General features: G+C 45.1%; 1 protein-coding gene across 1 annotated transcript in view; it reads left to right on the top strand.

The window, feature by feature from the left end:
- Positions 1–1,177: 1,177 nt before the first annotated feature.
- The window catches only part of pea15 (proliferation and apoptosis adaptor protein 15), a gene marked incomplete at its 5' end in the record, with an annotated part of 49,658 nt that continues 44,835 nt past the window's right edge, over positions 1,178–6,000 (top strand). The window contains one exon of the mRNA XM_084552740.1: positions 1,178–1,450. The remainder of the gene's footprint in view (positions 1,451–6,000) is intronic.

The raw sequence follows: 6,000 nt of genomic DNA, 5'->3' as shown, positions 1-6,000 counted from the left end.
TCTCCTTCAGCCCAGATATGTGGATTTTGTTTGTCTCCCACATGTGCAACAGATAAAAACAGACCAGTTTTCAGGTCATTAACACATTGCCCGACACGGGAAACCTTTCTCAGTAGCTTCAGATAGCTCTGTGATACTGGAGGATGCCATATTTTGTCCTACTGTACAAGCCTGTGGGGGCAGTGCTATGATCTGGGGTTGCTGCAGTTGCTCAGGTCTAGGTTCAGCAACATTATGTTGCCCAAAGAATGAGGTCAACTGACTACATGAATATACTGAATGACCAGGTTATTCCATCAATGGATTTTTTTTCCCCCTGATGTTCACGGGCATATTCCAAGATGACAATGCCAGGATTCATGAGGCTCAGATTGTGAAAGAGTGGTCTTCACACATGGATTGGCCACCACAGAGTCCAGACCTTAACCCCATTGAGAATCTTTGGGATTTGCTGGAGAAGGCTTTGAGCAGTGGTCAGACTCTCCCATCATCAATACAAGATCTTGGTGAAAAATGAATGCAACACTGGATGGAAATAAATCTGGTGACATTGCAGAAGCGTGTGCAGAAACAATGCCACAGTGAATGAGTGCTGTAATCAAAGCTAAAGACGGTCCAGGGAAATATAAGAGTGTGTGACCTTATCCAGTATAAACTATCTACATTTACTCTAGGACTCTACAGTGCCTCCCTGTGAGGAAACAACTGGACTATGGAGTATAAAAAGCTACTTGGATGAAATGTCTTCAGGAAACTCAGCAAACCCAGATGACTTATTTTCATTTATTGTATTTTATTTTTTATTTTTTTGTGGCTATATATGTGCAGATCCAATGAGCTTCATCTTTCTCCGGACAGAGTGAGCTTTCGTTCTCAATAGACGATCTGTGCACGAATCAGACAACGTGCTTAACCGTGACCGAGGGAGAGAGAGAGAGAGAGAGAGAGAGAGAGAGAGAGAGAGAGAGAAAAGGCGTTTCCACGTTTCAGCAGCCGGTTACAGAGCAGCGGGCACAGAAGCAGTCGGAACCGAGAGGAGAGAGGAGTCACGACCGTCCTAAACCCAGCATTCCTCTTTTATTCTCCACATAACTCCGACTGACAGTTCATCCGAACCCGTGTCCCCTCCACGGCCGCGTCTCCAACGCCGGTGACACAGACTCAGACCCCTCACTGAACGACTTGACACCGTAAAAAGTGAACCGACACCGGACTTTTTTTTTGTTGTTGTTGCTTTTTTTTTTTTTTTTTTTTTCCTCTCCTCCTCTGGTTATTTCTTCCTGCGCCCCTCCCGTCTTGGCCCGGCACCACAGATTCCCACGGAGCTGATTCTCTGTGAGATCCAGAGGGACTTATCATCCTCCCCGCAGACTCCCGCATCTCTCCCTCTCTCTCTCTCTCTCTCTCCCCCCTCTCTCGTCTGTAGCTGACTCATTTCGCTGCACCCGGGGTGAGTACGTCTCTTCTTTAAACTCTCCTCCTCCTCTTTTTTCTCTGCTGCATTTCAAACGTGCCGTACCCTCTTCCTTTTGGAAACCGTTACGAATCCCCCGCGGAGTGTGGCTCACCCGTTTGACCGAGCTGGGAGTCGGTCAGCCCGCCTCCATTCACGGAGAGAGTCGGCTGATTTCGGTGCTTGCTCGCATACCGTTACGCGGTGACTGTGTGAGGGACGCGCCTACTTCACAGCCCGCCTGTAAAATGTAGTTTCTTTGTTTTTTTGGGGGTTTTTTTTGGTTGTTGTTTTTTTGGCGACAAATGCACAGATTTTAGTGGGAAAAAACACAAAAACGCTGCGTTCAAGGCACCTATGAATACATAACTCGTCTACAAGGGAATTAAAAAGTAGAACATTTCTAAAACAGCAAAAATAATAGCCAATATACAATGTATATTCATTTGTGAACACTTTTCTTTGCATCTTTAAAAACTATTTAAAAAAAAAAAAAAGAAGCTTGGAGCCACGTGAGATGTGTAGTGCCTTGTTCATTTGGCTCCACTCATTCATAAACTTGACTTTGGAGTGGCCAGTCCGTGGATTTTCCCATCCTCGAGAGGGCATTTAACACACCATTGATTAAACTAATTGGATTGGGTTTAGTGTGGCTAAAGTGTGGACATCCAGTGTCCTTTTCATTACTCCCCTACCAAATGTCCACAGTCCTCCTGTTGAGACTCTTGAATGTCACATTACTGTACGTCCTTCTTCTTAATCACTCAGCTTTCATAAAAGTTCTGTATAAAAGCCTTTTACAGGTGTGATGCCTGCGTTTTCCGGGACCTCTTTAAGGGCTGCACTGCATATTATCTGCCTCTAAGTGATGACAAACAACTGGTAGCCACCTGTGACTGTCCCGGATGCTTTTTTTTTTGTGTGTGTGTGTGTGTGTGTGTGTGTGTGTGTGTGTGTTCATGAGCGGATGGGGAAGGGGTGGGTCTTTTGTGAATGAATGCGCCTGGACGGCCAGCACTTATGTGTGCCGGGAGCAGCCCGGAGAGGATTCTTTCTGCTTCTCCCTCACCAATAACTGGCTCACCTCGCCTTAAAATATGCCTGTGCCGTCTGTTTTCTGTCTCTCGGTGGACGTTCTGGCGGTTTTATAGGACTGCAGTGTCTCTGTAGCAACGGGGCAGCTCAAAGCGCCAACCGGACAGGAGGCAGAAAAAGTCAGTAAGAACAGAAATACGAGGAACAAGATCGGTCTGTATGGTATTTGCTAAAAAAGACTAGTTACATATATTTTGATTTTACTCTGAGCCACATTGAGTGTGGATTTCCTATTATGCCAAAAAAAAAGCACCAAATCCCGGCAGTTAAGAAGCTGAAATCATTGCAGTTATTTAAGTTTTCTGTTAAGTCACCACCCCTTTCTTGCATCCTGACCTTGTGTGACACACATGTGCAGCGCAATACAACTCGGAGTGTGCGCCTCTTGTACAGCATGGCAGCTGTCAGTCCACTTCCTGTGAGGCCGCATTCCATTCATGTCATCATTCTTTACAAGCAGCAAGGCGTTCCCATGAGTCGAATAACAGCGCGCTCTTAGATTTTTATTTTATCTTTTTTCCGGAAGGCTTGCTTTAGGCTAAAGCTAGGCTGCAGCTTTAATGGATAGAGCTGCTGTAGGGTCCTCACAAGTATAGAAGTAAAACTTGTGTGTGTGAGCCTTGACTCAGCTTTTTGGGAGCCGGCCTCCTCTCCTCTGTGATACATATTGATCTCGGATAGAGGAAAAAAAAAAAATAATAAATCTGGGTAGCGCAGCAGAAATGTGCTTCCCCTCTCAGGTTCACTTCCTCTGTGTGTGTGTGTGTGTGTTTGCGTGCCTGCGGTGTCGGTTGTCGGCCTTTCCGCCGCCGGGGGAATGTTTGTGGTTGACTGTTTGCAGGCGCCGAGTCAAACACAGTTTTCGGGAAGATCAGTGTTAAACTGGTGCAACTCGAAACAATCAAAACAAAAGAGGAAACACGCCTTTGTCCTTTCCGAGTCCTTTCGCGGGAAGCTGTGCGTTGTCGCACATTCCAGGCGTCCAACAACAGATATTAGCATCGACTGAAATACTGTTGATCGCTGCATCGCGAGAGACAAGTTGCAGCTACTGTTTTCGGCCCGACAAGCAACACGTTGAAAAGGATGTGTTATTTTTAGTGTGCACAGAAAGGAGATTGCTTCACCACAAGCTGAAACCAATATAGTCTTTCCATTCTGCGAAAAAATGAAAGCACATTGTTGACTATGGTTACTTCAGCAACCACAGGAAATGAGGAATCGAAACTTTGCTCAGACAAAACTGGACTCAATTGACATCTGAGCTGTTTCCTCTCGCCTGCCTCGCTTCACTTGATATGAAACACTACACAGTGCAATGAATAGTGTCCTGACTTTATCTTTATCTCTATATTTATCAAAGCTGGCTAATACAGTTTCATTTTCCTAACTCTTTAACATCCTGACATTCCTAACATCCTGCACGTGCAAACATTCAAGCTTCAATACTAAAACACCTACACAACTTGGAGGCTAGCATCACCACGGACGCTCGCGCCAAATCTTTTGGGAATCCATTCGGCAGTCAGGATGTTTCACTTGGGAGTCAACCATGATCAATATGCCAAGGTTGAAACAGGTCAATGTATTTGCAACGGATCTACACAGAGCCTACATCCCGGTAAGCATTTTATACTAGTGCATTGGTGTCTAACTAGTGGGTGGCTAGTCAGGAGTAATGAGTTTCTACTTTTATGGAAGTTACCACAACTCAGAAAAGAGAAAGGACGCCAGAGTAGGCGGTTCGTAGGGCCACAGAATTGAGATTTTCTTTGCTTGTCTGACCACTGAGGAACGCAGATGAGGAACTGCATTTTTGAGCAGTCACCGTTGTTGCAGTCAGGAACTTAGGATATGGAGCTATCCTACGATATGGAGCTACCCTACGCCACCGTACCTTATGCCATATCTCTGATAGAAGAACAAATCTAGCATTGGCAGCATTAATAGAACTTTGGGTTTGGCTTGTGAACCAAACAGTTTCAATGCTCCTCTATTGTCGTTTTTGTATTTTAAGCATTAGTATCTAGTCACCAACGTCCCTGAAGTGTTATCAGTAGAAAAGTCTATGACAAAAGCTTTTAAGTCATTACAACAAAGCCTAACATCCTTTGCCTTAGTTGACGACGCTGACATCCAACTTTACTAAAACTCTGTCTCAGTCTGATTTGACAATTGCTGGGTTGCATGCTGGGTAATTAAGATCACGTCACGCTGAAAACAAAAGTGTGTGGTCTTAAAGTGCGGACTCGGATGACGCGATAAACAACCCGTCTGACAGGATCGCTTCCCGCAGCAGCGGATCCTCTGACATGCATCCATGTACACAGAGGGAACAGATATGTCACTGTCAAGCCACCCCTGCTTTTGTTTCCCGTGCCTCCGCCGCCCTCCCCTGCTGTGCATCTGTTTATTTTCACCATGCGTGCGCTGGTCTCGCAGGAAGCTATGAGTTACAGAGGGCCAGTGTCAGTATGTCACGTTACATCACCACCTGCAATCTGCACTACGGCTGCAATCGCCCTGCTGTCTACTTTTCTCAGCAGTGTCCTGGGTATCCATTTACAGATTAAACTGCTGGAGCAGATGCAACTTTCAAACTCCACAAGACCACGTTTCTTTAAGTAAACAAGCAAGACAGGTTGTTCACGGAGGGAGCAAATGAATCGGAACTGGACACCTGAAGTGATGCAGGGAATTGCAACATTATGTCATGACATGCTTTAAAACAACTCTCCAAAAATAATCTAGTAAATCCTGTAATTATTTTCTACTAATGACTGTCAGTTCCTGTGATTTTATTTAAGATGTTAACAGGCAATAAATTAGCAAAATTACAAATAAAAGTTGAATACATAATTCGTCTCAAAGGATTGACCCTAATTGGATTTAAAAAGCACTGCCACCTAAACACAAACAATAAAACAGTTTGACGCATCAGTTGAAGCCCCCAAACCAAACCTTTATTGAATCGCTGCGCTATGTTAATGCCATATGTAGTTCCTGGGAAGGTGCACGTCAGGAACCTAAGAGATGGAGGTCCCTTTGCCACCGTGCCTTATGCCATCGCTCCGTTTAAGAAATGCAACTCCCTTATTTGGAATTTTTTGTCGTCTGCCTTGCAGTTACCCTCTGTTTGCTATCAGACGTGCTCCTGACTAGTTCCCTCTCTATGGAAGTTATGACTGGTGTTCTCAGCTAACTGGCGGCAGCAGCGCTGGAAAAAGAAAAGCAGCGGGTTATGTAAGAGTTATGGCTCCTGGAAGTCATTTTGGATTGTACTGCAGTGTCTGCAGTTTGAAAAGCAACAACATTACCATGACAACGATCTGGTCAATTTGAAGCCGTATTGAAATCACAGGGGCAGATCAGGAGTACTCTACGGAACATGGCCTGACGCTGATTGTACTGTGTTTAGACTGCATTTTTACCCTTTGACCAGGGGGAACCGC

The sequence above is a fragment of the Chelon labrosus genome, assembly GCF_963514085.1.
Source record: "Chelon labrosus genome assembly, chromosome: 1".
Classification (NCBI taxonomy): Eukaryota; Metazoa; Chordata; class Actinopteri; order Mugiliformes; family Mugilidae; genus Chelon; species Chelon labrosus.
Note: the sequence above shows the minus strand (reverse complement) of the source record. Positions and strands in the feature narration are given on the sequence as shown.